The following is a 12,252-nucleotide window of genomic DNA, read 5'->3' as shown; positions in this document are numbered from 1 at the left end:
CATTTTTCTTTCTCTCTCACATACTATTGGAAAGGGAAAAAAACCAAACAGTAATTAACCCCTGATAATTCATTAGGCATTATTGCTTTGTCATTGTATTAATAAATATTGATTAGTCATGGACATACACATATGTACGTAGGATGGAAATCAGTATTTCTTAGGTTTCTCCATAATTAATCACATGCTTTAAAACCTGGCTAAACCCACCTATTACAACTTTCTCTGTCCTATTATTATTATTATATTAACATTACTACTAACATTTTGAGTATCTCTGTTGTAATTGTACAAGAAAGTGCCTGCACTTTGAATGTAGGCTGGGTGATCTTAGCAATAGTTGAATGCAATAATCTAAAATAATATTTCAGAAATAAACAGCAGCATGTCTGTATTGTCATGTTCTCATATCCTTCTAACACCCTGCTTTGGCTTCTTAATTTTCAAATCAATTATTTCATACCATTTTAGTCTTAACTGCACATGGATAAGGAATCCAAAACAGTCTCTACTGGTTCAGAAGTAAGTTGGGATGTATGATACCGTGTTTCATTTTTAAAAATATTACCTAACTGTTTCAGAAGGAATGTTGAACTTTCAACTTGGAAAAGAAAACAGAAGCCGAATTTTATGCTTGGATTCTGATGTTGTAGTGGGAACAGGCAAAACATTCAAGGGTGAAGCAGATTTTTACTCCTATCAAAACTGCCAAGGACTAGGCCCATTTGGAATCACTATAGAACATAATTACAAAACCTTAAAAAAAAAAAAAAAAACAGAAACCACCACTTTGAATTACTTCACTAGATATACAATTGTATAAGAAATGGGACCAACTTGGTATTTAGTCCTCAAGTACACATAAAGCTTTACAGAAAAACTATCTATATGAAAGATGGACACAGCTAGGAGGTATTTATGCCTGAGCAAAAAAACTAAAAATTCCAGGAATCATTTAAATGAAAACCTATGGTGTGCTCGCTTCGGCAGCACATATACTAAAATTGGAATGATACAGAGAAGATTAGCATGGCCCCTGCGCAAGGATGACACGCAAATTCGTGAAGTGTTCCATATTTAAAAAAAAAAAAAAAGAAAACCTATGGTGAGGAGTCTAATTTTATGCTCAATGCCTCCCCTTCCTTCTACTCTATACAATGTTTAAATATGTTCATCTTGCTCTAATTGTACAGTAATGGACAAAGCCTTCTAAGCAAAACCTATTATTTTAGCAAAGAAAAATGAACAGTTAAGTTTCTAACACAGCAGACTCTGGGAATTAAAAAGAGGGGAAAAAACATGCAAAAATAACATTTGCTATATAACCATCACCTTGCCTACTCCTGGTGTGTTGTTCTGAGTTCTATTTAATTCAACAACTTCAAATGCAACAACTTAATGGCAATAAGAAATATCTACACCAGCAAATTAAAAAATACAGAGCAGTAGTAAGTTTGTGACCACCAGCCAAACACTCCTGGTACGTTTTCAAGTACTCAGTAACTTTTGAAAATACCTAAGTCAACCCTAAATTACAGTGCCCTCATGGTTCTTCATATACACCTCTTAAGTGTGATAAATCAGTACGGTTAGGTGTAGTAAATTAAAGGCAGCCTTTGTGAAAACTTTAAACTATTTACTACTACAAATTAGAGATAAGATGTGGAAGAATAAAGGGAAAAAATAGCAACTCTGAAAGGTCATGTAAATTATTGGGTAAAACATATAAGTTAATTCTCCTTATGTAGCATGCATAGAATTCTTCTGAGTTGCATATTCATGTGGTGTGATACAATACTACTGAGGTCAACCGTGCATTTCTTCAGTGCCCCAAGGAATCAATGTCAACAGTTGGGAATGTCCTTCCTAGGTGAAATTATAAAAACAAGACTAAACTTTCAGTGGTAACTATGCAGCAAAACTATGCAGCTAACTACGAAGCACTCAGCTGTTCTGAGTGCTCTACACGTATTAACCTCTCCATATGCGACGTAAGAGGAGGCCCAGAGCCACCAAGATGGCATGTGGCAGAGCCCTGATCAGAGCTCAGCCAGTGTGGCTTCAGAGACCGGCTCCCTGGTCCCTTCTCTCTCTGAAAGATTCCCTCCCTCCCCACTTTCCTTTCATTTCCTCCCCCATCCTACCCCTCCAACTACCATAATACAGCGATGATCTTAGGCCAGAGAGTCACAGCCATACATGTGAGCTGCATATTTTTGAGGAATCACCTTCCTGGCAGCACATTTGAGGGATTCAAAGGCTTAGAACAACATGAAACAATTCAGCAATGACAAGGCAATGACTTCTGGAGGGTAGCCTCACCTCCTGTGTCTACAAAAGCATCCATGGTTATTATATTACTCACCTGGCTCGCCTTCCTGCACTCTGTCATTGTTTCAGTAGAAACCACTGAGTGCCCTGACTGCTCTCTCGTATACCCAGAGGACAAGGTAAACAGCAATCTTTCTTCATGCTGGCATGACCTCAGACTCCACTTCCTGCCTCTTCTCTAAGCAATTTCTTCTGATCTATTTGCTGTTACAATCACAGTCCACAGGGCTGAAAACCACCAGCCTAATCCCAGTTCAGCCTGAAAAGAGCCACACCTAACAAACCATGAAACCCGCACTTTGATTTATGAAGAGCCTACGTGTTCCAGGCAAAGTGTGTCATCTGCTGAGTACTTCATATCAACAGCTTTCTAAAGCAAAACCATGCTCCTTGAGGCCTGAATACATTCAGGGGGTCAGGGAGGACAAGCAACTTGACTATGACCCCATGGCTCGTCACAGTGGAAACCAAGATTCTAATCAGGTTTGTGCATCCAAGCCCCAGCTTGGTAACTTTTCTTTTTCCTCCCTTGCCTAAGGAAATGCTATTTATTCTTCAATTTCACTCTTACTCAGTGGTTCTCAACCTTCCTAATGCCACGGCCCTTTAATACACTTCCTGTGGGTCACAACTCACAGGTTGAGAACCACTTCTCTTACTAGTCTGCATTCTCCTAGAGGCCAGGGTCCATGCTTTGTTCACCACAATTTCTGTGACACTCCCTAAGGGCGGCACACTCGGAACTTTCTGAACTAATCAATGTTTGAGAGGACAGCACCTCACACCCAATAAGCTCCTGAGTGGTTATGGTATAAATGGACCCCTTCAGGTCAGGATCATGAGAATTCTAGGAAAGGCTAAATTTAACTCAAGTCTAAAGCATTTGGAAATAAAAATGACCCTGGGAATCCCCAAATCTTCCCCTGTCCCTGTGTCTCTGCTGGGTCCCTTCTCCATTTCCGTTTCTCAGTCTGACTCTGCTTCTCCATCCCCTCCATTCCCACAGCTGTCCCTCTCACAAGCCATCAGCCTCTGAAGCTGTCACACCACTAACACAAAATCAACAACCTCATCTGAAATACTCCTGGCCACATCTGAGATAAAACCTACCCTAAATAAGAACACTAATGGTATTGATTTGACAATGAATTCATCTCAACTGTGCCTCAGGTCACTTTCTACACAAGACCAGTCTTCTGGGTTGACAGGCACTAAATCCCACATCCAGCTTTGAGAGGACAGGTGATACCTTCAAATCTCTCTCCCATACACTGGTATATGCAGTATACATCATTACTCTCCTTTGTGTGTTACAAATGTCTTCACATAATAACACAGCTCTCTGCACATACTAGCTCGCGTGCTCAAAGTTTTCATAAAGTTATCTCATGGAATTCTCCCAGCAATTCTGTAGTTGACAATACTATCATTTGTATTTGACAGAGGAGGTGGCTGTGGAACAAAGGGGCTCAATAACTTGCCTGAAATCACAAAGTTAGCAAGTGGCAGAGGCAGACATCCACTTTAGCACCCACATTCCTGAACCAAAGCCTACCTTACCCCAGCTCCATCATGTCTGCTTTCAGTCAGCCTGGCATTCTTTGGCAATTAAATTCCTCAGAAATACCCTGATTTGTATTATCCTAGAATGATACCTTCCTTATAAAGGCGTAATTTAGGAATGGTTTTCTGCCACTAAGTGGTTCACAAAGTGGGGTCCCATCAACACCATTTAAAAGTGTATTAGAAACGCAGGCCCTCTCCCAGACTGTGGAGTCAGAAACTCTGGGGCTGGGACCTAACTGCCTGCGATTTAATGAGCACAGATAATAAGAATCCAGGTAATTCTGATGCATGTTAAAGTTTATAAATCATTACTGCACATTTACTCCAAGTTTTAGGTAATGGTCCCTTTCAAGACACACTGTTAAAAATGGAAGACGGAAAACAAGAAAGGCATCTTGTTTCAGTAACACCCAGAGTTATACTCTGTCTACAATTTCTCACACTGTCATCTGTCCTCACACATAGGCTGTCTCCTCAAATTATAACTACAGAACAGCTAGTAAAATGAGTCTAAATTTTAAAAGCCAGGGGAGTATTTCCATTTCAGGGTTGGATTTGTCCAATATAAAGAAGTGAGGGAGGACCATGGGTGACCCATCCCTCAAGCTCAGAAAGCAAATTAATTATCCCTCAAAGTAAGTATCATATGTATGTGCCAAGTATGGTCTATAATAAGGTCTTTACCATGCAACTATGTTTCAAGCCATTGTTCACTTAAGTAAACATTTTTTTTTTTTTATTAAATCATAGCTGTATACATTAGTGCGATCAAGGGGCACCATACACTGGTTTTATAGACCATTTGACACATTTTCATCACACTGGTTAACATAGCATGCCTGGTATTTTCCTAGTTATTGTGTTACATTTACTAAGTTTTGCATATACCCTTGTAAGATGCACCACAGGTGTAATCCCACCAATCACACTCCCTCTGCCCACCTCCCCCTTCCCTCCCCTCCCTTTCCCCCTTCCACCTATTCTTGGGTTATAACTGGGTTATAGCTTTCATGTGAAAGCCATAAATTAGTTTCATAGTAGGGCCGAGTACATTGGATACTTTTTCTTCCATTCTTCAGATACTTTACTAAGAAGAATATGTTCCAGCTCCATCCACATAAACATGAAAGAGGTAAAGTCTCCATCTTTCTTTAAGGCTGCGTAATATTCTATGGTGTACATATATCACAATTTATTAATCCATTCGTGGATTGATGGGCACTTGGGCTTTTTCCGTGACTTAGCAATTGTGAATAGGGCTGAAATAAACATTCTGGTACAAACATATTTGTTATGTGTGAATTTTGATCTACTGGGTATATGCCTAGTAGAAGAATTATAGGATTGAATGGCAGGTCTATTTTTAGATCTCTAAGTGTTCTCCAAACATCTGTCCAAAAGGAATGTATTAATTTGTATTCCCACCAGCAGTGTAGAAGTGTTCCCTTTTCTCCACATCCACGTCAACATCTCTGGTCTTGTGATTTTGTGATATAGGCTAATCTTACTGGAGTTAGATGATATCTCAAAGTAGTTTTGATTTGCATTTCTCTGATGATTAAAGATCATGAGCAGTTTTTCATATGTCTGTAGGCCTTGTGCCTGTCTTCTTCAGAGAAGTTTCTCTTCAAGTCCCTCACCCAACCTGCGATGGGATCTCTTGTTCTTTCCTTGCTTATACATTTGAGTTCTCTGTGGTTTCTGGTTATTAAACCTTTGTCGGAGACATAACCTGCAAATATCTTCTCCCATTCTGAGGGCTGTTTGCTTGCTTTACTTACTGTGTTCTTGGCTGTGCAGAAGCTTTTTAGTTTGATCAGGTCCCAGTAGTATATTTTTGAAGCTGCTTCAATTGCCCAGGGTCCTCCTCATAAAATACTCACCCAGACTGATTTCTTCAAGGGTTTTCCCTGCACTCTCTTCTAGTATTTTTACAGTTTCATGTCTTAAGTTTAAATCTTTAATCCAGTGAGAGTCTATCTTAGTTAATGGTGAAAGGTGTGGGTCCAGTTTCAGTCTTCTACAGGTTGCCAGCCAGTTCTCTATTCTGTCCAGATATCTACTTCTCTGTTTTTGTGCCAGTACCATGCTGTTTTGATCACTATCGATTTGTAGTATAGTCTGAGGTCTGATAGTGTGATTCCTCCTGCTTTGATTTTATTTATGAGTAATGTCTTGGCTATTAGAGGTTTTTTCTGATTCTATATAAAATGAAGTATTGTTTTTTCAAGATCTTTAAAGTATGACAGTGGAGCTTTAATAGGGATTGCATTAAAATTATATATTGCTTGGGGTAGTATGGAAATTTTAACAATGTTGATTCTTCCCAGCCATGAGCATGGTATGTTTTTCCATTTGTTAACATTTTCAGCTATTTCTTTTCTTAGAGTTTCATAGTTCTCTTTATAGAGATCTTTCACGTCCTGTGTGAGATAAATTCCCAAATATTTCATCTTCTTTGGCACTACTGTGAATGGAATAGAGTCCTTAACGGTTTTTTCAGCTTGACTATTGTTGGTATATATAAAGGCTACGGATTTATGAATGTTGATTTTGTAACCTGAGATGCTGCTGTATTCCTTGATCACTTCCAAAAGTTTTGTAGTAGAATCCCTGGTGTTTTCCAGATATACAATCATATCATCAGCAAAGAGCGAAAGTATGATCTCTTCTGACCCTATTTTGATACCCTTGATCGCCTTTTGTTCCCTAATTGCAGTGGCTAAAACTTCCATTACAATGTTAAAGAGCAATGGAGACAATGGGAAGCCTTGTCTGGTTCCTGATCTGAGTGGAAATGATTTCAGTTTAACTCCATTCAATACAATATTGGCTGTGGGTTTGCTGTAGATGGCCTCTATCAGTTTAAGAAATGTCCCTTCTATACCAATTTTCTTGAGTGTTCTGATCATGAAGGGATGCTGGATATTATCAAAACCTTTTTCTGCATCAATTGAGAGAATCATATGGTCTTTGTTTTTTAATTTATTTATGTGCTGAATTATACTTAGAGATTTATGGATATTAAACCAGCCTTGAAACACTGGGATAAAACTGATTTGGTCATGATGTATAATTTGTTTGATGTTTTGCTGGATTCTGTTTGTTAGGATCTTGTTGAATATTTTTGCATCTATATTCATTAGTGATATTGCTCTATAATTTTCTTTTCTTGTTGGGTCTTTTCCTGGTTTGGGGATCAGGGTGATGTTTGCTTCATAGAACGTGTTGGGTAGTCTTCCTTCTTTTTCTACCTTTTGGAACAGGTTGAGTAATATAGGTACTAATTCCTTTTCAAAGGTTTTGTAGAATTCTGACGTGAAGCCATCTGGTCCCAGGCTTTTCTTTTTAGGGAGGTTTTGTATGGTTGATGCTATTTCAGAACTTGATATTGGCCTGTTCAACATTTCCACTTGATTCTGGCTAAGTCTTGGAAGGTGGCGTGCTTTCAAGTATTGGTCAACTTCCTTCAGATTTTCGTATTTCTGAGAGTAAAGTTACTTGTAATATTCATAAGAATTTTTTGAATTTCTGAGGAGTCTGTTGTTATTTTGTCTTTGTCGTTTCTGATTGATGAGATTAGAGATTTTATTTTTCCTGATTAGGTTAGCCAAAGGTTTATCTATTTTATTGACCTTTTCAAAAAACCAACTTTTTGATTTATTGATCTGTTGTATAAATCTTTTGTTTTTTATTTCATTTAATTCTGCTCTAATTTTGGTTATTTCTTTTCTTCTACTGGGTTTGGGGTTGGAATGTTCTTCTTTTCCAGTTGCTTGAGATGTCCCATTAAGTTGTTAACTTCCTCTCTTTCCGTTCTCTTAAGGAAGGCTTGCAGTGCTATAAATTTCCCTCTTAGGACAGCCTTAGTGATATCTCAGAGGTTCTGATAATTCTTGTCTTCATTGTCATTGTGTTCCAAAAATTTGGCAATTTCCTTCGTAATCTCATCTCTGACCCAGCTATCATTCAGCATAAGGTTATTTAACTTCTATGTTTTTGTATGAGTATGCATATTCCTGTTGTTACTGAGCTCAACTTTTATTCCATGGTGGTCGGAGAAGATGCAAGGAATAATTTCTATTCCTTTAAATTTACTGAGGTTAGATTTGTGACCTAAGATGTTATTGATTTTGGAGTATGTTCTGTGGGCTGATGAGAAGTATGTATATTCAGTTTTTTTGGGATGAAATGTTCTGTAGATGTCTGCTAAATCCAAATGTTGGATGGTTAGGTTTAAATCTAATATTTCATTGCTCAGCTTCTTATTGGAGGATTGATCCAACACTGCCAAAGGAGTGTTCAAATCTCTAACTATTATGGAGCTGGAGGAAATCAAGTTGCTCATGTTTGTTAGAGTTTCTCTTATAAATTGAGGTGCATTCTGGTTGGGTGCATAGATATTAATAATTGAAATCCCATCATGTTGAGTATTACCCTTAATAAATATGAAGTGACCATTCTTATCCTTCCTTACTTTTGTTGATTTAAAGCCTATTGTATCTGCAAACAAAATTGCAACACCTGCTTTTTTCTGATTACCGTTTGCCTGAAATATGGATCACCATCCTTTCACCCTGAGTCTATATTTGTCTTTTAAGGTAAGATGTGACTCTTGTATGCAACAAATATCTGGCCTGAGGTTTTGTATCCAGTCAGCTAACCTGTGCCTCTTTAGAGGACAGTTTAAGCTGTTCACATTAATGGAGAATATTGATAAGTCTGGTAAAATTTTGTGTATTGAGTTTTTCGAAAGTCCTTTGGACATTTTTAATCTTTTCACCACTGTGGAAGTTGGAGTTTGATCAAAAGTTTCTGAGTGAGTTTACTTTTGTGGTAGAGGATTGAGCTGGTAATTATGGAGGATAGGTCTTAGAATATCCTGAAGAGCTGATTTGGTTATGGCAAATTTCTTCAAATTTCTTCATATGAATGTCATTAAAGTATTTAATTTCTCCATCATAAATGAAACTCAGTTTAGCTGGATACAGGATCCAGGGTTGAATGTTATTTTGCTTTAGGAGGTTAAAAGTCAATGACCACCCTCTTCTGGCTTGAAAAGTTTCAGCAGATTGATCTGAAGTCATTCTAATAGTCTTCCCCTTGTAGGTAATGAATTTCTTACGTCTGGTTGCTTTCAGAATTTTCTCCTTCATATTCACTTTAGTGAAGTTAATTATGATATGCCTGGGGGATGTTTTATTTGGATTGAGTCATGCTGGGGTTCTGAAACTGTCCGCTATCTGAATTTCAGAATCTCTTGGCATATGGAAAATTCTCTTTCATAATTTCAATGAGAAGGGCCTCTGTGCCTTGCAGGGCCACTTCATCACTTTCAGGGATTCCAATGAGGTGGATATTAGCCTTCTTCAAATTATCCCAGAGCTCTCTAAGAGAATGATCCATTTTTGCCCTCCATTTCTCTTCCTCTTTGAGAGTTTGGGAGCATTCATAGGCTTTGTCTTCAATGTCAGAAATCCTTTCTTCTGCTTGTTCCACTCTGTTACTGAGGGATTCTACTGTATTTTTCATATATTTGACGGCTGCAAATTCTTGCTTCAGTGCATCAAAATCTTTGGTGGTTTTGTCTTTAAATTCATTCTTGAGACAACTTTTGAATTTTTCCTCGAATTTCTAATTCCGACTTTTGAATTGCTGCTCGAATTTCTAGTTCCAGATTTTCCTCCATTCTATTAATCTTGTTCACAATCCAAATTCTGAATGCGATTTCTGACATCTCGGCCAGTTATTTATGAATGGGATCTTCAGTTACATCTGCCATATTGTTCCTTGTGGGGGTTGATCTATTCTGGTTATTCATGTTACCAGAGTTTTTCCGCTGATTCTGCCCCATGATTGTTTTACACCATTTGATTTTTCCCCTGGAGCTTTGTCAAGGACCCGTACAGTGCTATGGCCTGAGAAACTGGGGACTTGTTTGGTGTGGTGGTTCTAAGTGGTTGTGTCTTGGTTGCAGCTGGTTTTTGTTCCACCCTAGTGAAACAGTTACTCTTGGTTGAAGTCTCAGCTATGGAGAAATATCAGCAATTAAGTCACCCCACCCTCCACAGACAACAATTGGAAAAGGAAAATCAAACCTTCCTACAGCCACACACCCAGGGCACCACCTGGATAATCCTCAGGCAATTGGCTCTGTTCAAAAGGTCCAAATCAATTGTCTCATTCAGCACCTTTTCAGGTGGGAAAGTTTAAAAGGTCTCTGGCAACTGGATCACAGGGGTCTGGTGACTACTCTGATATGGCTTGCTCCAGTGCTGCATGGAGTCAGGAGGAGCCACCTAGTAAATAGATCAGTCTGGGAAGGTTGATGCCTCCTTTCCCACCTTGCACCTCTGTCACACCCAGTCACTGATAACCCTGCAATTGGCTGACCCAGTTGCCTGTAGTGAGCAGATACTCCAGGAGGTTGGACCTGCCTGACTCACAAGGAAATCTGTTTCTGCTCAACCAGGCCAATGCACTCTGCCTCTATCTAGCAGTAGGAGGTGAGGCCTGACAACCTTGGGTGCTTGATGGAGGCTGTTCACTCAGTTCCAGCCCCGCCCCTGATTGATGTTACTGACAGAACAGAACAGAACAACTTTGCAGGAATTTGTTTCTGTCCCTGCTAAATTCCCCTGTGGAAGATAAGCTGTTTTGAGTTCCCAGAGCCTGCGCCTCAGGCCCTGTCTTTGCTCTTGCAGGTTTGTATTCGGTTACCTGTCAGTTCTAGCTTGCTGCCTTCCTTTGTCTATAGGCTGACGATCTGCTGAAGGCTGGGTGCATCTTAGGCTCATTAAAGCGGTCCTCTGGGTCAGCTCTGGGAACTTCCCAGGCCTGCAAGCGCGTTTCTAGTCCCTGCACTCCACCCAGGTTGGTACTGCCTCAGGCAAAACCTTTACTCACAGGGCCTGCGTTTCCATCCCAGATCTGTGGTGGTTGCCACCTGAGTAGATGCCCAGCCTCCTCTGGTTGCCCAGGAAAACATGGCGTGTGGCTTCAGAATATCCAGGAGTGAGCCATATTATTGCTAAAAGACGGCTGTTGCTCTGTGCTTCAGGGCACTGCTGTTGTGGTGTGGTTCCCTCTCAGCCGACTGTCCTCTCCTCACTCCCATGCCCCAGAGTCAGCACTGACCAGCTGCAGTTTAGGCACTGTCCACACCCCTCGAGAAATCACCTACAAATCTGGACTCCTGGGGGACAGTCCTCCAGACCTCAGAGTGAGAGTGGAGGGGAGTGCTGGGAGCTCAGATTTGCAGTTAGAGAATATATACAGTTTTATACCATTTTATGCCTGGCAGGAGAACACCGTGGCACCGTAGTAGGAGAGGTAGGTCCAGTTTTTAGAGGTTCTCTCCCCTGGAGTGTAGTGGGAAGACCTTTGAACTCTGCTCGTTTGTTTGTGGGGCACTCCGAGCCATTCTCATGGAGGAGGGGACTCCCATCCGGTGATGGATTTTGTAACTTTTGTTTATATCCTTGGGGTCACAGCTCGCCTCAGCGGGGTTGATGTGTGTTGTTCAACCTTCTCTCGGTGCAGCTCAAATCCACCAGGTTACTTGCTAAATTTCTGTCCTTTAACTCTCCTTCTGGACGGGAGCCTCTGTGGAAAGCTGGCTTCAGTCAGCCATCTTGTCTCCACCCCAACATTTTTTAATTATTGTAATTTCATGCATTATTTATTCTCCACTCTATAATATACCTGTTAGAGAAGAGACAGATCTCATTTTACTGACTGCCATCTCCTCCCATCTCTGGGTCCTGTACACACTGTGCCCCATCTCCACATTTTTTTCCTTACCTAAAATGAAGCACTGCACAAATGCGTGAGGACTTGGAGGCAAGTGTGATGGCTGACCACCCCTAACAGTTTGCAAAGCCCTTCATCTACTCGGAGACACTTTTCACACATTCTCACTGTACATCTCTCTGCTGCAATTAGGGTGTTGAAAAGCTGCTGTTTCTGAAGTGACATTTGCTCCAAGCATTGTCACTTTGAAGAATACCCAAGAAGGAAAATGAAAATCAATATAATTGCAAGTTATCAACCTCAACTTTCATTCACTTACGTGCTTCATATCTGTCAAATGAAAATAATTTCACTGTACCTGAGAAACAATATAGGGATATTCAAATTTTTTAAAGCTTAATTCCAAATTTGAATTTCTACTATCATAAGGAGGCAAAGCACTCAGTCCAATTTTCTCTCATTACAGAGCTTTAACTATAGTTACATGCCACATAATGACAATTTGGTCAATAACAGACCATAGAAATGACAGTGGTCCCTTAAGAATATAATAGAGCTGGGTGGCGCCTGTGGCTCAGTCAGTAAGGCGCCGGCCCCATATAC

General features: G+C 40.0%; 1 non-coding gene across 1 annotated transcript; it reads left to right on the top strand.

Annotated features, from left to right (window-relative positions):
* Positions 1-974: 974 nt before the first annotated feature.
* On the top strand, positions 975-1,081 carry LOC128592828 (U6 spliceosomal RNA). The gene has a single exon (XR_008382041.1). It is a non-coding gene; the product is annotated as a U6 spliceosomal RNA (small nuclear RNA).
* The last annotated feature ends 11,171 nt before the right edge of the window (positions 1,082-12,252 follow it).

Source organism: Nycticebus coucang, chromosome 8 (assembly GCF_027406575.1).
Source record: "Nycticebus coucang isolate mNycCou1 chromosome 8, mNycCou1.pri, whole genome shotgun sequence".
Taxonomy (NCBI): Eukaryota; Metazoa; Chordata; class Mammalia; order Primates; family Lorisidae; genus Nycticebus; species Nycticebus coucang.
The sequence above is the reverse complement of the archived record's forward strand: the minus strand, read 5'-3'. Positions and strand labels throughout refer to the sequence as shown.